The following is a 22586-nucleotide window of genomic DNA, read 5'->3' on the forward strand; positions in this document are numbered from 1 at the left end:
CTTCTCAACCATTCATCTGTCAATGGGCATTTAGGTTGTTTCCATGTCTTGGCTCTTGTCAATACTGTTGCAATGAACATAGGGGTGCATGTCTGTTCCTCAGTGAAAGTTTTATCTGGAGAGTTGCCCAGGAGTGGGATTGCTGGATTGCATGGTAGTTCTATATATAGTATATATAGTTTTCTGAGGTGCCTCCATACTGTTTTTCATAGTGACTGTACCAATTTACATTCCAACCAACAGTGCAGGAGGGTTACACTTAATTTTAAAAAAAATTTTTTGGCCACACCTGCAGCACATGGAAGTTCCTGGGCCAGGGATCAAGTCCAAGCCACAGCTGCAACCTATGCTACAGCTGTGGCAATGCCAGGTCCTTAACCCACTGTGCCACAGTGGGAACTCCCTTTAATTACGTTTTTGTTTTTTTATTTTTCTACGATCTTTAAAGGTTACTTTCCATTTACAGTTATTACAAATTATTAGTTATACGCATTGAGTTGCACAATACATCCTTGAGCCTATCTTATACCCAATAGTGTGTCCTCCTACCCCCCCCCCCGCTTTTTTGTTCCCTCATTGGTAACCACTAGTGTGTTCTCTGTATCTGTGAGTCTGCTTCTTTTATGTTATATTCATGACTTTGTTGTATTTTTTACTTCATTTTATTTTTTTGTCTTTTGTCTTTTTAGGGCCACACGCACAGCATATGGAGGTTCCCAAGCTAGGGGTTGAATCAAAGCTGTAGCTGCCAGCCTACATCACAGCCACAGCAACAGGGGATCCAAGCCGTGTCTGTGCGACCTACACCATAACTCATGGCAACACCGGTTCCTTAACCCACTGAGCAAGGGCAGGGATTGAACCTGCATCCTCATGGAAGCCTGCCAGATTCCTTAACCATGGAACCACTATGGGAACTCCTATATATTTTTTAGATTCCACATATAGGTGGGATCATATAGCATTTATCTTTGTCTGATTTCACTTAGCATAATGCCCTTCAAGTCCATCTATGTTGCTGCAAATGGCAACATTTCCATTCTTTTTTATGCCTAAGTAATATTCCATTACATATCTGTACCTCATCTTCTTTATCCATTCATCTGTTGATGGACATTTCGGTTGTTTCCATGTCTTGGCACTTATAAATAAGGCTTCTATGAATATTGGGGTGCATGTATCTTTTTGAACTAGTTTATTACATTTTTTTCAGATATATATCTGGGAGTGGAATTGCTGGTCATATGGTATTAAACTTACAAGCTTTTGCTCATCAACAAAATGAAAAGGCAGACTACTGAATGGGAGAGAATATTTGCAAATTAAATGACTGGTAAGGGATTGATAGCCAACATATATAAACAGCTCATACAACTCAACATCAAAAAAACCCCACCTGCGAAGAACCGAATAGACATCTTTCCAAAAGAGAAATGCAGGTGGCCAATGAGCACGTTTGCTCCACATCACTAATCATCAGGGAAACGCAAATCAACACCACGATGAGGTATCACACCGGGCAGAATGGCGATCACCAAAAAGAACACAGATTACAGGTGGTCCCTGTGGGTTAAGGACCCCGCGCTGTCAATGCTGTGTCTCAAACCCTCGAGGGTTTGATCCCTGGCCCAGGAACTTCCACGTACATCAGGTGTGGCCAAAAAAAAAAAAAAAAAGGTACACAAATAACAAATGTTAATGAGGATGTGGAGAAGAGGGAGCACTCGTATACTATCGGTGGGAGTGTAAACTGGTGCAACCACTGTGGAAAATAGTACGTTTTCTCAAAAAACTAACAATTGAGCTCGTGCAATTAATTTTAAAGAAATACTTCAAGTGTACCTATGGGGATGGGGGCACGATATTAATTACTCATCTGTGTGTGCTGATCACACACCTCACTGTTGCGAAGAAAGGCATCTGTCATTTCGTGTGGGGTTCCTCAGCATCCACTGGGGACTAAGGTGGAGACCTGGAAGCCCCCGTCTCCCCTCCCTTATGCCTGCCCACATCTGACCAGTGGGGAGACTCTGTCCTGCCCAGTCGGTCACCTTGCTGTCTCTTCAGCCCATCTCAGCCTCCCTCTTCCTCATGCCCCTGCCCCATCTCTCATGGGGACTCCTACACGGTCTCAGCCACTTTGCTCCCCAAACACTCACAGCAGGTGCATCGCACGCAGCCCAGCTCCCTGGTGCTTCCCCCGGAGCCCCTGGATCTTTGCATTTCACATGTGTCTCCCTCTTCCAGAATGTTCTTCCATTCCATGACCATCTTCTCACCATCGCCTCCTCTCTGGAGTCCTAACTATCCCCAGAGAGGATTCCTCTGTCATTCTGCCTTATTTCTATGCCTTGACCAAAGACCACCTCCTCCAGGAAGGCTTCTCTGACTTCCTCTGCACTGCCCAGCACTTTCTCCATCCTTCCCAGAAAGACTTGCTACTTTGGAGGATAATTTTTAAAGTGTTTTCCCAAAGACCAAGATACTTGCCAAACCAAAACTTGGTGTGTATGAGCTTCCTGAGACAAATATGCTTGGGAGGAAAAAAAAATTTTTTTTTTAATGGACTTGGAACTTTTCTGGGAAGTCTAGGATGGGTGGTTGCTAGATTGCTCTTCCTCCACTAAGTGAAAATATAACAAATTGAAGCCAGATCTGCTTAACCATTCATAACCCTTTGAACCTCGAGTTTACCACCTAGGAAGTGAGAGGAGTGATGCTGTCGTTTTATTTGGTAGGAGGAAGAGGAGCAGGAGATAATGAGATTCTAGTGAACAAATGCACTTTGAAAATGACAACCTCTGGCAGGGCTGGATAATAAATCCCTTGTGATGGGCCCCCCGAGTGTCTCTTCTTTGCCTCCCTGCAGCCCCCACATCCCTGTTATGGGACAGTCAGGGAAAATCCCTCCACCCGGCCTGCAAATTTCCCTCATCACCAAGTAACCATTTTCCTCTCTTATGGAAAACAGATGGGATTAACAGATTGTCGCTATTGTCTCTTGTTCTTAAGCAAGGTACACAAGGATCTGTGTGTCCCCTTACAGAAGACAGGCTCTATCACTGCCACAGGGAAGGGAACATGTGAGGTCCACAAATACCCTCAGAGTTCCTCTCGGTTTAGAATTCAAGCTCGCTTGGTGTATCAGCGAGAATCGTGTTCAACCACATGTGACTGAAAACCCAAAATAACAGTGACTCAAACACAAGAGAAATTTCTTTCTCTTTCACATTCAAGAGATCCAGAAGCAGGAAATACAGAACAGATATGAGCCACACAGGGCCGTCAAGCATCTCAGTTCTTTCTAGCGTACTGCTCCACCATCACAAAAGTGGGACCCTCATTATCTAAGGTGGCTGCTAGGGCTCCAGCCATCACATCCTTGTTCCAGAGAGCGGGACAGAGGAAGGATCAAAGAAGGGCATGCTCCTAGCTTTTTAGGATGAATTCCTGGAAGTCCCGCAGGCCACGACTGTTTATACGCCATTGGGCATAAATTATTTACTTAGCTACAAGGGAAGCTAGGAAACAGTCTTTGGGGTCAATAGCGATGTGTGAGCTAAAAATCAAGGCACTCAGAGGGCCCCATGTGAGGTCAGCTGGTAGAAGATGCCAAGGACACCTGAAAAGAGAAAGCAGGGTAATAAACAAGAGATCTTACCATGTGACTTGGGTTTCGGGGGCAGGGGCATCTCTAGAACATGGTCTGACCAGCCAATCTGGCACAAAAAAAGGAGCATCTAAAAAGCCATACCTGAGAGTCCCAGGTGGCTGTGACAAAGACTCCCAGCCTTAAGGAGGATTGTCTGAGTCCGATTCAGTGGTGACATAGGAACCAAAGCTTTTGCCGAGTCTGTGTCTGGAGTTCTTGGATCATGACGGAAGCAGGCTAGCAAGGTCGCACGTGAGCTCTGAGTCTGCTTAATTTGTAATTAATAAAAGAGCCACGTGTCAATTTTGTATCCCAAATGCCGAAAGAGAAAGAATGAGTTGCCCACGGAAATATGGACGCTGGTCTCAGTGTTCCCGGGACCTGAGCTCCTTTCTTGCCGGGGAGTCTTCAGGTCTAAGAGCAGAAGGCTGTGATGGGGAGGAGGGGTGCTGTGTGTGACTCCCCGGCACAGCACTTTCATCCTCGGTACACAGCCAGCCAGTATGGAGCCTAGAAGGGCACGCACAGGTCTCGGGCACGCACAGACGCGCACACCACTGTACACACACACACACAGATGAGGAATGAGGCCACAGAGGGAAGGACTTGATCAAGAAGGCCCAGGATGGCATCTGTGGTCAGGGGGGACCCCAAGAGGGAGGTAACCCTGAGCAACGTGCCCGGGGGCCACAAAGGTGGGGAAATTAACTGGCTGCCATTCAACCTGGCATATGGTATAAGCTATTCTTTCCCAAGACCCATAGGCCAGCCCCCAAGGAAGCGGAGCCCATCAAGGGGCTCCCTGATGACTGTCCAACCATGAGGCTTGTCCCGCCGCCTGGAGCCCGGCTCAGAATTTCACAAATATGGAAATCTGCAGAGATGCAAAGCTGGCCCCCGGCCTCCCGAGCAGGGAGGGCATGATCAAGTGGGACCACGTGTGACCAAGGGACAAAGGAACCAGTCCTGAGCAAGTGTCAAGCCAGGTGTCCCCAAGTCTCCCATGTTTGCTCCGAGGGCCCAGAGATGCAGCTGGACATGTGCATTGATGGGAAGGACACTGCCCTGGCCCCACAGACCTGACCCTGGTCACCTGGAGGACTCCTGGCCCCAACAACGTCCCTGAGACTCTGGGCCCTCATCCTCGACACAGGGCCTCCGGACTAACTGAGCTCCAAGCGGCATCACAGCTCAGCGAGTTCTGCTCTCGGCAGGGAGGTCGTGGAGACAGACCTAAGCTACCAGGGCAGACAGGATGGGGCAGGGAAGGGGAGGAGGGAAAAGACGGAGAGAGACGGGAGGAAACCATGCAGGCATCTGCATGTCTGTAAATTTCAACCTCCAAGTTGCCACTGTTCCTCTGGGCCTCCCTCTCTTTATCAGCACCATGAAAAGGAGGAGTTCCCTCGGGGGCACAGCGGGTTAAGAATCCCACTGCAGGGAGTTCCCGTCATGGCTCAGTGGAAATGAATCTGACTAGCACCCATGAGGATGCAGGTTCAATCCCTGGCCTCACTCAGTGGAGTAAGGATCCCACGTTGCTGTGGCCGTGGCGTAGGCCAGTGGCTACAGCTCTGATTTGACCCCTAGCCTGGAAACGTCCATATACCGCAGGGGTGGCCCTAAAAAAGAAAACAAAGCAAAACAAAAAGAATCCAACAGCAGCAATGAGGGTCGTGGGTTCACTCCCTGACCCAGCACAGTGGATTCAAGGATCCAGTGTTGCCACAGCTGCGGTGCAGGTCCCCACTGTGGCTCAGATCTGATCCCCGGCCCCAGAACTCCATAGGCTGCGGGACAGACAAAAAAGAAAAAAAGAAAAGGAGAATCCCTGCCTCCACCTCAGAGGATTATTGTTAGGACTGAGGCATAACAGGTCCCCAGCTGTCAGACACGAAGTGCCACGCACAGGTGGGCATCTTTAAATTCGTGCTTTTAGTTACTTGGATGGAGGATCGAGAGGCATGACGCCGGTCTGGGGATCTTGGCTGAGCCCCTTCCTCTGGCCTCTGCTCCTGGGCGCTCCACGGGAGGCTGGTGCCCTGGCAGAGCCCAAAGGCTCCCATGCTCGTGTGCCATCTCTTCTGAGAACAGGTCCTAGCGCCCCTGAGCCTCGAACACCCTAGGAGGTGGACAGGGCCGGCACTGGACTCCCACGTGCTCAGACGCCAAAGCCTGCACGGAGCTGGGTGCTGGCGGACCCGCCCCGCCCCATCTCCCATCCTGGGGGGGCAGAGGGAGGGGCGTGCCTGTATCTGAGTATTTAGGACTGCGCACACTGTTATGACGTTTGCCTTTTATTTGACTCTAAGTGCTGCGCTGATGAATAAATGTTCCCAGAGGAGGCATCCGTCTTGCGTATCCTGACTTCGGTTCATTTACGTGTCCATCTTGGCCTGCTTGAACTGTAAACCATTTAAGTTAGATGGAAAGGCGTGAATCCTAGGCCATCCGCCCATCACCTTATCCAAGCAGCATGTTTTTATTAGCCCCTGAGGGCTGTCCTCTAGGGCTATAAAGAAAAAAAAAAAAAAAAAAAGACTTTGGGAATTTTGCCAGGCTTTCAAACATGTGGAATTGCCACATGGAACTAGATGGAGTTGTGTGCAACGCTCTGGATAACACCCGCAGGGCTCCCAGAAATCCTGATGGAGTTCCAGGAAGGCTGATGGAGGATCACGGGTCATTAGACGGAACTGGACGGGGAGTTCCCTGGTGGCTCAGCGGGTTAAGGAGTCAGAGTTGTCACTACCATGATGCAGGTTTCTTCCAACCCCCGCCTGGGAGCTTCCACATGCTGCAGGCGTGGCCAAAAAAAGTAATAATCATAAGGTTTAAGAAAGGGGCCCAGCCTTAGGGAGGCTCCAAGAGACCAGGCCAGAGGAACCCGGTGGCACAGTTGGACAGAAGTCCCCAAAGGTACACAATCAGGGACAGGGAGTGACACTTAGAAAATGGACTTGGATCTGGATGGCTTCGTTCCTAAAAGGAAAAACCTGTTTTAGGAAATCTCTGAAACACGGATCCCCTCATTCTTTCCTTTCACCCTTTCAACTCCCACCCTGACTGTGGCTCCCCCCCACCCCCCTCCTTCTGCTCCACCCCCACCCCCACCCCAGGAGCTCAGCCCTGTGCGCAGAGGCCTCACACATCAGACTGGCTGGCAAGGCCAAGGCCCGCCCCCCACCAAAGGTCATTGTGGGACCAGGCAATTATTCCCTATTCCAAGGGTAGGAATGAAAACTCAATGTAACCCACATTCCAGCCTCGTGAACGAACTAAAACAGCACGTGATGTTTCCTTCAGGGCCCTTCGTCAAACTGGCTACACCGGCACCCATGGCAGTTTTAGGAACCTCTGGTGAAAAGCCCGAGAGCAAATCAAATATTACCTTAAAATTGTACAGGGTTCAGTAGACATTTTTTTTCCAAAATAGGGGGTTCCTGGTGGGGGGTAGGGGCAGGTTAAGCCAAAAGGGAACCACTGGCCCTTGTCCGTGTGGCCTAACTCCCTAGTGAACCCTGGGATCAGGAGAGCAGGAGCCCCAGCTTCATTATCACTGCCCCCCAAGACACCTCCCTCAAGACTGGGAAGGCTGGTGACAGCCACGATATATTCATTTAATGAACAAATGTGGGAGTTCCTGTTGTGGTGCAGTGGGTTAAGAACCCGACTAGTATCCATGAGGATTTGGGTTCCATCCCTGGCCTTGCTCAGTGGGTTAAGGATCCGGCGTTGCCGTGAGCTGTGGTGTAGGTAGAGGCTACGGCTCAGATCCCGAATTGCTGTGGCCGGGGTGTAGGCCAGCAGCTGTAGCTCCGATTCCTAGCCTGGGAACTTCTGTACGCCACAGGGGCGGCCCTAAAAAAACAAAACAGAAAAAAACAAAAACAAAAAAACCAAACTGTTTCCTACCCCTACCTACTAAAGAAGGCCACAGACCCCCGTGAAGTCACCCCACTGCGCACGCATGCACGCACACACACACACCAGCACAGGTACCTGGGGGACTCCCTCTAGAGGGATCTCAGGCGGACTTATGTCCAAGAAGAATAGCTGTGGGCCAGTCACTGGGTGGGGCCACATTTCCCCTTTGGTTCTGGCTCTTCTACCACCTACATCCCCCTGCCTGCATCAGGAGGCCCCAAAGACTCCCTCTGCTTCTGCAGGTCACCCCACATCTGCTGGGCACCCCATCTGCTGCCCCCCCCCCCCCACAGGGCCCGTGTGCTGGGACCCTGATGGCCAGGAGCAGGCAAGATTCTGCAGGCTCGGATCTGGCATGGCTGTGGCCGTGGTGCAGGCCGGCAGCGGTAGCTCCAATTCAACCCCTAGCCCAGCAACTTCTATATGCCACAGACGCAGCCCTAAAAATAAAAATAAATAAAGATGCTGCTGGTTTCTCAGAAAGTGCAAGATGGAGCTGGGAGGAGGTTCTCCCGGGGCACTGTCACCTTTCCCCACCTGGGGGGCAGGCTTATGGAGCCAGGCCTCACTTGCACTGTCTGATAGTCTGATGGCTAAAATCTGGGCGGGGGAAGTTTACATTCTCACTCGCCGACTCGCCAACAACGAGCCAGCAGAAAACGACAATGGCCATCAGAGGGCCATCAGTTCATCCACGGAATGGGCATTTTTGCCCCACATGGTGCTGACGCTTCAGTAGAAGAACTGGACTCCTGGGGAGTCAGGCACAGCGTGTACCACAGAGGCTGGTACATGCTTTCTGCACATGGCCAGGGAGCAATTCTTCCGGGCTCTGCAGGTCCTTGGTCTGTTACAACTACTCTGCACGCAGCAGGACAGCAGCCCCAGACGAGGTGAGTGGGCGTATGCTTCAAGAAAACCTTATTTATAAAAGAAGGCGGCCAGTGGGTCATGTTAGCTGTGGCCACACATTGATTTCTGGTCCAGGGGCAGCTCCCCTCTAAGTTTGAATTCAGACCCCCGGACTCCTGCCACCGTGTGGCTCCAACATCTTCTATGTACAGGTGGCTCGGGACACCGTGCGCTGTGGGCATCAAGCCCCCGAAGGGACAACAAAGAGGAGGGGAGGCCTTGCTGGAGGCGAGACACACCATTGCCCTCCGGGTCCTGTTGTGAGAGCTAGTTCCCGGGTGCCAGTGAGGTGCAGGGGACGCGGGAAGGTCCCTTCCACCCCCGACTTCATGCTGAAGCAAGGGCACATTCTCAAGTGAACACCTGCCCTCTGCAGACAGGTGACAAGGAAACCACCAGAAGTATCTACAAGGCACAGGAGTGCTGATTAAGCCTGGAAGGGGCTGAGGTTTTAAGAGTCACTGAGGTCTCTGGGCCACCAGAGGGTGAAAGGAGCTTTCTTCGCGGGGAGTAGGAGGAAGAGGAGCGACTTGAGGACGTGGCAGAGGGGCAGCTGGCCCTGAGCAAGGGGCCTTCGCAGGCAACGCCCAGGGGCCCAGGCTTCGTCTTTAAGACGTCGGGGAACCAGAAGAGGATCAAGATCATTAGACGGGGATCACAGGCTCCTCCTGTGACCGGGGAGGATGGCTCAGGGAGGCTGGAGGTCGGGAATTCACCGACAAGCAGGAAACAAGAGGGAAGCTTCCAGATCATTTTAGGATGTAACTCCGAAATTTCCCAACGGGGTTGTAGGTCTGTAGGTTTCCTTGTTGGGCATGGAGTGGGTGGTGGGGACCTTCAAAGAGATCAGAAAGCCGAGGGGAGCAGATCTGGGCGAGAGGATGAGTTTGGGGATGTGCTGAATGGCAGGTGTCGGGGGACGTCGAGGTGATGAGAAGGCTGGGCCCAGCGGGCTGCCAGCGGAGATCCCGGAAATCATTTCACAGACGGAGCCAGCAGGGCGGGAGGCCGCCAGCCCCGTCTGCGGGGAGAGCGGGCTGGGCGCAGTGTGGCAGACGGGCCACGATTTACACCGGAGAATATTGATTTCAAACAGGTGGAAAGAACGAGCCGGCGAGGGGAGACAGGAAAAGGACCTCGACACCCATTCATCAGGGGCCGTGGATCTAGAAGACCAGATGGCGCTGCCCAAAAAATGCAAAGAATTTCATAATTTATCCTGCAGACAAGAGCCTGTTGAGGTCGGGGCAGGCAGCCTGGTGTGGCAGGTCGGCCGAGAACTCTCCAGTGGGATGGGGGTGGCGAGTGTGACAGCCCATTACCAATTGATGCCAGGCGGTGCCAGACACACACCTCCGAGGCGGGCAGAGCTGCCGCCCCGGACAAGCTGCAACATCTGGCTCCAGGTGTCCCAAAGCTGGGCCCCCAGAGGGAGCCTGGATGACCCAGACATTCTGAACACCCCTCTTCTGGTGCCCTTGCGACCTGAAAACCCAGTGTAGCTACTGTCCGCTCCCTGGGCCAGGCCCTTCCCACACTGTTGAGTCCTCACCACAACCTGGGCTTTAGGGACTGCTCCTGCTGTGTGCAGGGCGGGGGGGAGGGGAGGGGGAGGAAGTGTTGGGGGGGAGACTGGGAGGGGAGCCCGAGGGGCCAAGAAGGAAGGAATTTTCCCAGTTCCCACTGCTGGAACCAACACAGCACATTTCCACTCAAGCTTTGGTGTTAGGACTGAGGACCAAATGAATCATTTTTCTAAAGAGCTTAAATAATGAATGTCTGCTCAATTAAAACCCACATGGACTCCCAAACCCAAGTTCTCTCTTTTAAGCTGGACTGGTGCCCAAGGTACCTGCGACAGTAGGTAAGAGGCACCTGGGTGTTTCAGACACTCAGCATTGCTCATTATTTCCTTCTGAATGTGATACAGTCCAGAGTTATAACTTTTACCATCAGTCACAGCCAAGTCTCAAGTCCTGCAAAAATAGCTTCTGGGGCCTGGACTCTGAGGCTCACAAACTGAGCCTATGACACCCCTAAGAGATCAAGGAGTGTGAGCAGGGAATCCCCACTGGCCCAAGTTCTCAACAACACACCAGAAGGATCCTACACCAAGACCAAGTGGGATTTTCCCTGAGATGCAAGGATGGTTCAACATACACAAATCAATGTGATACAGCACATTTATACAATGAAAGATAAAAATCATGTGATCACCTTAATAGATGCAGAAAAAAAATTCACCAAAATATAACATGCTTTCATGATCAAAACCCCTCAACAAACTGGGTAGAGAATGTACATATATGTATATAATGAGGCCACATATGATAAGTGTATAGCTAACATCATACTCAACAGTGAAAGGTTGAAAGCTTTTCCTCTAAGATCAGGAATAAGACAAGGCTGCCCACTCTCACCACTACTACTCAACATGGCACTAGAAGTCCTAGCCAGAGCAATTAGGTAAGAAAAAGAAATTAGGTAAGAATAAGTAAAATTGTCGTTACTGGCAGACGATACAGCATTATAGAAATACTGAAGACTCAATAGCGACAAGAACAAAAACTGTTAGAACCAAATTACAAATGCAGTAAAGCTGCAGGCTATAAAATCATCATACAGAAATCAGTTCCACTTCTATACCCTCACCACAAAACATCTGAAAAGGAAATCTTAAAACCTATCCCAATCACCATGGCATCAAAAACAATAAAAGAGTCAGGAGTAAATTTAACCAAAGACATGAAAGATCTGCCCAATGAAAACTACAAGACTTTGATAAAAGAAATCGAACAAGGCACGAACAAGTGGAAAGACATCCTGTGTTCACGGATTGGAAGAATTAATATTGTTAAAATGTCCAGTACGACCCAAAGCTGTCTATGGGTTCAAGGCAATCCCTATCAAAATGCCAACTGGCCCAAAGAGCTCCTTGAAAAGGACTTCATTAAAAGTCTCTAGCCCCTCAGAGTCCCCTCTCCCACCCTCCAGGACACTGCTGCTCTCCTCGGCCCATCAAGAGCTCTGTGCAGACAGGATCTGAATCACATTGCTCACACGAGGAGACACTGACAGAAGTGGGGTCTGCACTAAGTCCCCAAAAGCAACGATGAGAGCCAGCTGGTCAGGGAGAGGACCTGGAAATGCCTGTCTATGGGCCAGAAATGTCTCAAAAGGAAAGGTCTCTGTTCCTCCCTTGGGTCTATGTGGTGGGGGCTCCAGGAAGGGAAGGATGGAGGAACATGGAGGAGGGAAGGAAGGAGGCCCCCAGAGGCAAGGCATTGGTAGGAGGAGCAGGTTCCAAGTGGGGAGACACAGAATTCTGGGGCAGCAGAGAGTCTGCGGGTAGCTGCCCAAGTGATCCTTAGAAAGAACCCCCAGCCCAAGTTCTATGTGAGGCCTGATTCCCTCTTCTCAAGCTGGTTCTCTACAGCCCCTGGGCATCCTCTCCCATAAACCCCAACTTGGGTACCACATTCTAGCCCATTTCCTGTCTCCCTCAAGGAAATGCTCATACCGTTGTTGACAAGGAATAGATGGGCTTTTCTAGAGGCCGGGGGTTGGGGGAGTTGGAATAGGGCTGGATGAAGGAGGCGGAGGAGGCAGAAGGAGGTGGGCTTCCTCCTCCTCTGCCCCCCACAGGCCCCCTCAGTCCTGAGTGGCTGGGCCCCAGCGACAAAGCCGGCAGACAGCAGCGTCCTGACTGCTGGGAGCGGTGACTCAGCCACCATCTGTTATTTAATGAGCGGATGACAAGCCAATTGGCGTGTTTCCCCCGCTTCTCTTTAATATGGCAAATCGAAAAATGTGACTTTTTTGATCTATATTTTAATGATTCTGACTTACTCACTCTTACTTCTCTTAATTCAGCAGTAAATAAAGCTGTGATTTGCCCAGGAATCCCTACTGGGATTTCTTCTGATTTTGCTTTGGGGGTTTGGGTCTTTTTTCGGGGGAGGGGAGAGGCCTGTACCAGATTACACCCTGACTCTGCCACTGGAGGGGGCTGGTTCAATCCCAGGGTTTGGCCCTTGAATCACAGAGAAATGGGGCTGGGCCAAGCCCTTCTGATGCAGCCCACTTGCGGGAGGGCAGTCCCCCTTGGCAGGTGACAGCCGATTTTGCAGTGCAGATGAAGCCTGAGGCTGCAACATCCCAAGTGGCTCTGCAGCTGATCCCATGCAACCCAGGGCAGGTCCCTGCCTCCCTCCAGCCTTGGTTCTCAGGCTGCAGAGGAAGGAGGCCCAGCTGGTCCCCAAAGGCCCACCTGCTGTGAGGTCCTCAGGTTTGGCCGTGTGGCTTGGACTTGTTCTAGACAGACTTTTTTTTTTTTTCCTTTTTACACCCACACTTGCAGCATATGAGAGTTCCCAGGCTAGGGGTCAAATCAGAGCTGCAGCTGCTGGCCACAGCCACAGCCACCCAGGATCCAAGCCATGTTTGCAACCTACGCTGCAGCTTGTGGCAATGCCAGATCCTTAACTCACTGAGTGAGGCCAGGGATCAAACCTGCATGCTCACAGAGACTGTGTCAGGTTCTTAACCCGCTGAGCCACAATGGGAACTCCTGGACAGATTTTCTTGTGGTTTGGATTTACACCATGTGCCGTCTCCACCACTCATTCCTTCTATGACCTCAGGCAAGTCTGCCACATGGGGACCAAGGCTTCAGCTCTGGACTGTGCCCAGGGAAGGGTGACAGCGCCCACGTCCTCACAGAGCCCTGAGGAGTGAACACAGCACCCTCGGGAGAAGGAGGCACGCAGAGAGGACAGCTGGTCCCTTACCATCACGCTCCTCCCTGCAGGCAGGGGGCTCGGGGATGGGAGAGGGCCCCCCCCACCGCCCCAGGCCCCCACTCTCCTGGATCGCCTAGCCCCCTCGGAAGTTTTGCAGTAGCTTCAAGCTCAGAAAGCGAGCCGGCTAGTGAGGACAGGTGTTGGGCTGTGTAATAAGCCGGGGTTTGGGTCTGTTTATCAGCCGTGGGACCCTGCGCCAGAACCCCCTCCGAGACTCAGTTTCCCCATCTGTTCAGCAGGGCGGAAAGGCCCATTCGCCACTGGCAAAAACAACGTGAAAAGTCAGGGGGGTTGGTCTAGGGAAGACACTGCTGGGTTTGCCCAGGGGTGATGAGCTCTGCCTGAGTGCCCAGGCGCCGTGACCTTCTCTGCATGCAAGAGCCTCCAGACCCCCCTGGATGGACGGCCCTGGGCGTGGGGGGGGGGGGGGCGCTGAGCCTGGGCCACGTGCTCCGCCTCAGTCCAAAAGCCACGCTCACGTGACCATCGGCAGCGGATTGATGAAATTAAGCACAGATGGCTACTTTGTTGTTGTTCTTTGAACTGACAGCTGCTGGTATAAAAATAAATTAAATTAAATTTCACATAAGTCAGACTTTTTTGTGTTGTTTTTTTTTTTTTTCTACATGATCTAAGTTTTTTTGGTGTGTGTTGTTGTCGTTAAATTGTTTTCTTTCTTTTTAACATACGGAGGCAGAGAAAACTCCAGGGCAGGAGAAACAAGAATTAGAAGGTGAGAGCTCCAGGGTGACCCCATGTTTGGAAAAGAATCCATCCCACCTTCCCAGCGCCCCAACCCCCTCAAGGTTTTTGAAAGATCGTGGAGACGCAGGGTTTAAAAAATTAAAAAAAAAAAAAAAAAAGTCTTGGTTCCTTTGTCTTAAGAGGCAAGGGCCAGGGCATCAGATGGTGCCGGTCTGGGGAGGTCCCGTTGTGGCTCAGCACATGAAAAACCCAACTATGTGGGTTTGATCCCTGGCCTCACTCAGTTGGTTAAGGATCTGGTGTTGCCACAAGCTGCAGCGCAGGTCACAGATGGGACTCAGATCTGGGGTCGCTGTGGCTGTGGTGTAGGCTCCAGCTGCAGCTCGGATTCAGCCCCCGGCCTGAGAGCGTCCACATGCTGCAGGTGGGGACAGATCAATCGATAAAATGGTGCTCGTGTGAAGCCAGGCTCGGCCCCCAGCCTGTGTGCCTGGGAGAAGTCGTTCCATGACTTTGTACCCCGTCCCGATCTGTAAAGGAGGGAAGTCACGGTGCCTCCTGGGGAGACACGGAGCATTCTTGGCCTGTCATTACCTGCATGAGTTCAGTGAAGAGAGAACCCTCCCTCCCACAGAAGGAGTACTGTGAAGGTTGAAGAGGCTATACAGACAGAAGCACCCAGCAATCCCTGGCTCCTAGCAGGCTCTCCAAAACCATCCCCCACCCTCCACCCCCCAAGGAGGCTGGCCTCACCCACCCCCTCACCCCACCTGCTGCCTCCCTCCCCTGCACCCTGTGCTCTTGGCCTGCACTGGGCACAACCACGCGGTATAGAGGATAAGGAGGGGTGGGCAGCCCCCGACCGCATCTCCATCCCTCCCCCCACCCCCGGCCATGCACCCCATCTACTGGCCACAGCCAAGTGGTCCAGGGGGAGCAGCTGACCCCGACAGGCCAATTAGAGCCCCTCCCTGAGGTTTTTCTGGTGAGGGGGAAGGGGAGGGGCCTTACATGGGGTGGCCCTTTGGAGAAGGGGGTTGGGAGAGAGAGGAGGCAGTGGCCCATGAGGAGAGGCAGAGATGAGAGATGGAGAGAAACCCTCGGGGGCCTGGCATTCTCTGGGCTCACCCTTCCCACAATTCAGCTGTTCACCTGCTGTGGACCTCTTTTTCTGCAGAATCGTGATGGCTGTGACTGCAACCTAAATGCCCTATTCATCCCTCCCAGCTGGACAGGGGAGAGAACATGCATTATTGACAATAAGAGTAAGTGGAACCACAAAGGGTCATGGGAGGGCTGAGATAAAAAGCAGTGCCCACAAGAAGGGAGAGGCCAATTCTGCCGGGGCATGTGGAAGCTTTCTGGAAGGAGGTGGCACTAGAAGTGAGACAGGAGGATGGGGGGGCTTCCGTGCAGAAGGACCAGCGTGAGCAATGGCACGGAGGTGGCATAGACAGGCGCGCGCTATGCACATGGTCCAACAGTGAGAAAATACGCTAAGCAAGGGGGCAGGGTCAGATCATGAAAGGCCTAAGCGCCAGGCTAAGGGATACACGTCCACAGTTGGGGATCACGAGAACAGGCACACACACCGCACACAGGCTGCTCTTCCCTCTCAGGACCCTGGCAGACACCTCTCACTCACGCAAACATTGCCCCCGTGTCCCCCCCCCACTCCCCCCGTGAGGTAGGACAGGCTTCAGAGGCCTTCTTAAGGATTAATGCTCTTAACTGTAGGTGGTGTGGGGGTAAAATCTATTTGCCACCCCTATCGCCCTTGATGGGGAGGCGGCTGTTCTCTGCATACACCCCACCCAGCTCCCTGCCTCCAGGGGGTGATTCAGTCCTGTCTGGGTGTTAACAGGGGCCCCACAGCTGCTGGGAGGGCATAGGAGAAGAAGCAGGATGGGGTCTGGGCAGGTAACAGTTTCGCAGGGTTACCCCTCCAGACACTGCATTTCCAAAGCCCCCCTCCACACCCTACCACCACCACCCCGCACCCCCTGCTGGGGCTCAGTCTCCCAAGTTCCATCTCTCCAGGGGGCCCTCCAGGGCAAGGGGCGGGGATATGAAATTAAGTGGAAGTTCAGGAAGGAAGGTGAGCTCACCTGCCCCCCAAAAATACCTTTCTGTGGATATAAAGGGCAATTTCCCTTGTTGTGCAGTGGGTTAAGGATCTGTCCTTGTCACTGCAGCTGTGGTGGCTCAGGTTCAATCCTTGTCCCTGGGGAACTTCCACGTGTGGAGGGTGTGGCCAAAAAATTTTTTTTTAAATAAAGCTATGACCAGGGCATTCAAGCCAGCTCCCCCACCAGTCACCCTGGCTTTGGACCTGACCCTGTTGTTCCCTGGACCACCAAGGGCCAAACAAAACACAGGGCCAGTGGATAAGACCAGTGGCTTTCAAAGTTGCTTGTTTTAAGCAGTCGAAAGCCTTCCTCAAACTCCACAATCCTCGCTGTATACAGACAGGGAGTGCCACTAAAAATCACGCCTGGTCTCCGCTCTAGGGAGGGTGACAGAGCACCACCCTGTCCCGAGGGCCCAGGTGGCTGAGGCTTCTTCCCTAAGGATGGCTGGAAAGGCCTAAATCAGGGCTCCCCGGTTCCCAGGATGGGAAAGTGGAAAAGGCAGCTGAGAGCTGGAAGGGCCCTGGCCCCAGCCTGACTCTGTGATGGAGCAACGGGGGCCGCGGGTCCCCTGGGCCTTGGGCGCCTGTGGGATGAAGGGCTGAGCCCAAGCCTCTGGCCCAGGTCTGGCCTGGGAAGCAGGGCGCAGGCCTTCCCCGTCTGGTAGCAGTGGCCCTACAGCCTCAGGAGACGGTGGGACAGCTCTGCAGAGCACAGCCCACGCCAGGAGCGGGCACAGCGCTCAGAGCCACCTTCTCTTTAACCCAGCTGAGGAGGATCCCCGAGCACCAGGCGTGAGGGACTCCGGGAAAGGGGAGCGCCATCCAAGGGCAGGGCCCAGACAGCCCCGACACTTTTCATTAGAAAAATGGCACACCACCACCCCACTTGCATTAGAGTTGGTGGAAGAGATGTACTAGTTTTATGCAAAACAGGAAGCAGAGACTGCCCTTGTTAGAGAAAGATGAAAGACCATTCCTGAGTCTCACTCCTGCCTGCCCACCCCCAGCAAGGTGCACACCCCCACCCCAAGATCCAGACCCAGAGACTTCTGAGGGCTCCCCCCAAACCCATCCACACACTCCAAATGCCACCCCCAGGGGGCCCCGGAATGAGCTGTGGACTAGAAAACCAGGGCGCCTTTCCTGTTTCCGGCCACACCTGCAGCACCTGGAAGTTCCCAGGCTACGGGTCAAATCAGAGCTGTAGCCGCCGGTCTACACCACAGCCACAGCAATGCGGGATCCGAGCCCTGTCTGTGACCTACACCACAGCTTACGGCAACACTGGATCCTTAACCCACTGAGTGAGGCCGGGGATTGAACCCACATCCTCACAGAGGCAGCATCGGGTCTTAACCCCTGGAGCCACAAGGGGAACTCTAGAAAACCAGGGCTCTTGGTCCTCACTTTGCCACATAAAGACTAAGTAGCCTTGCAACTGTGTCTGATAGAAGTTTCTGTAACACCAAAGATGCCCCATACCAAAGGGGAAAGGTGGGGGGGGGCTGGTTTGGGGGGATGGGGATGGATGGAAAAGGATGGCCAGTGGGGCTTGCTATAGAGCACAGGGACCTCTACTCAGTGTTCTGTGACAGGAGTTCCCTGGTGGCCTGGTGGGTTAAGGACCTGGCATTGTCACGGCTGTGGCTGGGGTTTGATCCCTGGCCTGGGAACTTCTGCATGCCTGGGGCACAGCCGAAAAAAAGACCCTCCCAAACAACAACAACGAGGACAGGATGAAGACGATAAACAGCCGTAGCAACGAGAGCCTAGGCTAGTAGCGTTCCACTTATGTCTGCGCTCCCATCAGCGAGGTAGGGATTATTACTTTCCTTTCCCAGATCTTGAAGCTGAGCTTCAGGGAGGGGGACTAGCCTCCCCAGGCTCACAGAGTCCACCAAGGGCGGGGCCAGCACGGCGAGTTCAAGCTGCTCTACTGCAGGACTCTCGGGTGATTCTCCTTCTTTCATCAGCTCAGTCTCCATCCTCCCTGCCTTGCGGATCAGGAGGCTCGAGACCATGTTGTGCCTGGAGTCCAAAGAGCAGATCCATAGACACCGCCTGGTCCCATCGCCCCAGTCAGAAGGTGGAGGCCAAGTCCCCGAGGAGGCACAGGACTGACCGAGGTCTTGTGGCCGGTGAGCAGCTTGATATCAGACTGAGAGCCAGCGCAGGAGGGACCCAGGAAAGGTTTCTGTCACTTGCAACCAGCATCTCGCTGATCTGGGTGGGCCTGGCGTGAGGAAGGAGCCCCTGGATCAGCAAACAGTTGTCCTGGGGAGATGCCTGCTGTACCGCTGCTTTTAAGCCCCTCAGCTCTCTGAGTCTGTCTCCCGGTCTGCAAAGGGGGCACCCCTGCTCCCTCCCATTGAGGGGACAGTGGATGCCCTTGGGCATGGAGGAGCAGCTCCAGCACAGTGGTGGGTGCTCAGGGAGGCCTGCAGCCCAAGGATGGAATCCAGGGACTCAGAGGCTTTGGCCATGAGAGGGCCACCCTGCCACTAAAACATCAGGCCCTCAGGAAGGGCCTGGAGCCGTGACCTGGACCAGCCCCTCCCCACACGAGAGGCAGTCAGTCCTCAGGGCTGAATCCCCAGCCACCCGGCCAGGAATGCCTGGCAGCTGCCCGGCCCAGTAGCACCAAGAAAAGAGGATTTCAAGTAAATTAAAAACAAGCATGTGTGTTTCTCCTTTGCCCATCTGCAGCAGTTTCTCGAAGCACCAGCTCTTGGAGTGGGGGAAGGAACAGGGCGGAAGTAGAATGGCTCTTGGAGATGCTGGAAAAATTAGCAATTAGGAGGGAAAATTGTAATGAGAAAATGAGCCTTAATAAGGCAAACACAATACTGCAACGGCTTTTTTCTTGCTCTCTCGCGAAAACAAGCGGTGACTTCATGTCTGGGTTTCTCTGCTTCCCTGTGGCAGAGCCAACTGGGAAGGAGCTGGAGAAAAATGTCTCCATTGTCCCAAGACAGTGTCCCCAGCATCCAGGAACGAGAAGGTCAGTGAGCAGAAGCATCTGACCGGCCACCTTTTACGGAACTCCTACTGTGCCCTGTGTGCACACACCCCATTAGTCAGGATGGGCTGGGTCCTGCTGCAGTAACAGCCCAAACTCTCCGCGGCTTAACCACGACATTTACAGCTCAATCACACTGCACACCAGAGGGTCCTCTTGGATATGCGCTCGCATGGAGGGGGGGAGATAGTGAAGCAATCTTTCTTTCTTTCTCTTTTTCTCATTCGTTCTTTCTTTTTCTTTTTAAGGCCGCGCCTGTGGCGTGTGGAAGTTCCCAGTCTAGGGTTTAAATCAGATCTGTAGCCTCCGGCCAACGCCACAGCCACAGCAACCCCAGATCCAAACCACATCTGTGACCTACACTGCAGTCGCAGCAACACCAGATCCTTAATCCACTGAGCAAGGCCAGGGATCGAACCGGCACCCTCAGATACTATGTTGGTTCTTAACCCACTGAGCCACAAGGGGAACTCCAGTGAACCTTTCCATCTATCACTGGCTCTTAAGAGTTTTCTCTTGGCTGGGACGCATTACTTACACTTGCATTTCATTAGCCAAATAAGTCACTTGGCCACACCCAACTTCAAGGAGGCAGAGACCTGCCTTCCTAATGGGTCCCCAAAGGAGGATCTGGAAAAGCTGTGCCCAGCCCTAATGACTACCACACATGTGTTATCTAATCCTCTCCACGGCAGGTAGATGGGAGCTATTGACGCTACTATCTTCACTTCACAGCGGAGAACACGAGCCTCAGAGAGAGGACCTGACCAGCTCATCCATTCATTTGGGCATCCATCCAGCCTTGATCCCTTGCACATTCATTCAACAACTCAACAAGTCTCAACGTCTCGATACAATTTCCTATAATGCGTTCAACATGCAGGCAACATTTCCCGAGGACCGGCGCTGTGCCTTACCTTGAGGATGCTGAAGGGGATAAAACATGCACCCGTGCTGCCTTCTCAGAGCTCCTGTCCTAGGGGAAGATGCAAACAAACAAGAAAGCAAGTCAAAAAACAAGAAAATGACAGATCTTGAAGCCTAGAAAGGAAAATACTGGAACTGTGAGGTGAGCGTGCTAAATGAACAAAGGAGTACACAGGGGAGTAAACCAATGATTTCTACCCTTAGCGCTCAAGACTCAACTCAAAGACCAAACAGACAGCCAAGAGCGGGGCTTTGAAATCAAGCTGAGTTGCAGAAGCAGCATTTTCCAGAGATATGATCTAACCCGTACCCTAACCCTAACCCGTACCCTAACACTCTACGGGTGTCAGTTTCCCCATCCTTCTAAAGACAGCAAGCTTAGCTTTAGGGCTTTCGGTATTCACAAGAGTTCACATAAGGTGTCTAGCACAATAAAGGTGCTGTCATTGCCACTCACAGCAAATCGAGCAGGCCAACAGAAAGACCACAGGCATCCTTCAGATGCAAAGAAAACTGTGGCACAAGACTGGGCAGGGGCTGAGCCTGGGCTTTCCAGCCTGCAAAGTGGGCAGTTTGGGTCTTCCAGGCCTTCAGCTCCCATATCCCTAGACCTAAGAATGAATATCGTTAAAGGCCAGTAGACCCTTCACACAGAAACAGCTCTTTTATAAATATTGATGCAGATCAATATCACAGAGCCTTTCTATATATCACTTTAGCAGTGTGTCAGGGATTCTGGAATTCGCTAGTGCTGACATCGCTTAAAGCCTATACCCAGCCGGCTGCCGCTGCGCAGGCCTCTGAAGGCCTGGTCCAGGGTCCTCCAAGTTCTTACCTGGGACCGTTGGCACCACCTGGGAGTTCAGTTCCAGGGCACTGGCAGGGCGGGTGAGCTGCTAGGGAAGGCGGGGAGTAGCGTCCACCCACAGCAGGCCAGATACACAAGAACAGCGTGCATTCAAGAAGGAGCGTGCAGGCGGCGCCGGCAGGCCCTGAGCATTTATAGAGCCCCCGAGCGGCTCTGATTGGCTCAGGTTCCCACACTCCAGGATGGAGCATTCCTATTGGACAGAGCACTCGGCGGCCCCCGCGGGCCTGTTAGTCTTTGGCTCCTCCCCCAAGCCCTGGTCCAATCAGCTATGCTGATGGTGCCGGCTCCGCAGTCCCGCAACCGAGAGATTTTGGTCACCTTGGCTGTGCCGCCCCTAATGACATGGTCATCTTGGACTAATCACTTCCTCTCTCATCGGCAAAGCGGGTCGAGTGGAGTCCCGCACTGGCCCTGTTGTAGGGACTGGTTCCTGGCCAGTCTCTGCAACATCCGGGAGAGATCCGTCAGTCCGGCTGCCACATGCACAGGATCTCAAGGGCACGAGTGGAGGGGAGAGGGGGGAGGGGAAGGCGACCCCCCCCTGGAAGGAGGCCTGAAGCCCCTAGCCCCTCATATACACAGCGTACACACAGCACCTGCGACGCGTAGTCTGGCCCCTCCACGACCGTTTCCTCTCCATCGAACTTTTCAAGCTTCAGGCCAGCTAGCAGGACACCAGCACCATTCCTGCTGTGGACGGAAGGCTCCTCTCTGCCAAGAAGTTACAATCGAGTGCATTAAGGCCCAGGGTAGCTGAGCGTTTCCGGCCCTCTCATGGCCAAGCCTGTCCCTTCCAGCCCAGGAAGGGCCAAAGCGGGAGAAACAGCTGGACCGCCTGTGCAATGTAAGTTAATGGAAGCTGTAATTTCTCCAGCGCCTCTGTCTAGAAATGGGAGTGAAGTGCATAATGTATGGGGGTCTGGGTCTGCGCAGCCAGGCTGGGCGCCACTTGCTGGCAGCTGGACAGATGTGGGAAAAGGGAAAAGCTCCCTGAGGGGGCCTGTCAGAGCTGCCGCTCTGCCCTGGCTCCTCAGCCCTGCTCTAGAGGAATCTGAGCCCCTAGGGGCTGGAGAGAAGCATTTCTCTGGGCTCCGATTTCCTGGACAGCGGGTAAAGGGGGTTCCTTCTTCGGGTTTTATTATTGATGGTGGCTTACAGCTCAGTCACAGCCCAGCTGAGGAGGGGCGTTTTGAGCACCTGTAGGGGGTTCTCTCATGTGCTATGTCAGAAGTTCCAAAACTTTCCAGGATTTCTTCCATAAGTGTACCTTTAAGGGCAAACCCCAGGCACCTGCCTTCACTCCAGCTCCATAACCATGTTTTCATAAACGGCAAGGCCAGAGCAGGCTCAGCTCAGGAGAGTCCTGGTGAGCCCTGCACGGTGTGACTGGGAAGGCACTCAGGTTTCCAAACTGGCGAGCAGCAGGCTCCAGAACCCCCACCCCCACCCTGGGTTCTAGGACCACCAACTCTGAGGTTCAGGAAACCATCTCCAAGGTTCCAGAACTGCCTGCCGGGACTCTAGAGCCAATGGCTCTGGGATTCCAGAACTGGACACGATGGCATTTTGACACTCGATCCACAGCCAAGAGGCTCAAGCTGGCAAAGACTCAGGAAGGACGAGCCTGATGCTGGAAACGT

At 53.0% G+C, this 22586-nt stretch overlaps 1 long non-coding RNA gene across 5 annotated transcripts; it reads right to left on the reverse strand.

Annotated features, from left to right (window-relative positions):
- Nucleotides 1-1168: 1168 nt before the first annotated feature.
- LOC102164942 (uncharacterized) lies at nt 1169-21049 on the reverse strand. 5 transcript variants are annotated; one of them, XR_014809346.1, is made up of 5 exons: nt 20911-21047; nt 20066-20124; nt 17905-18906; nt 17360-17795; nt 5937-7437 (listed from the first exon to the last, which is right to left on the reverse strand). It is a non-coding gene; the product is annotated as an uncharacterized LOC102164942 (long non-coding RNA). The 5 variants fall into 5 exon arrangements; XR_014809348.1 differs by lacking the exons at nt 5937-7437; nt 17360-17795; nt 17905-18906 and adding exons at nt 1169-3622; nt 3755-3917 and having other exon boundaries at nt 20911-21049; XR_014809347.1 differs by lacking the exons at nt 5937-7437; nt 17360-17795; nt 17905-18906 and adding exons at nt 1169-3622; nt 3755-3920 and having other exon boundaries at nt 20911-21049.
- Between the last annotated feature and the right edge of the window lie 1537 nt (nt 21050-22586).

The sequence above is a fragment of the Sus scrofa genome, chromosome 7, assembly GCF_054392235.1.
Source record: "Sus scrofa isolate SSC_HxYL_T2T_F1_AM1 chromosome 7, Sscrofa_HxYL_maternal_Yorkshire_Landrace_v2.0, whole genome shotgun sequence".
Classification (NCBI taxonomy): domain Eukaryota; kingdom Metazoa; phylum Chordata; class Mammalia; order Artiodactyla; family Suidae; genus Sus; species Sus scrofa.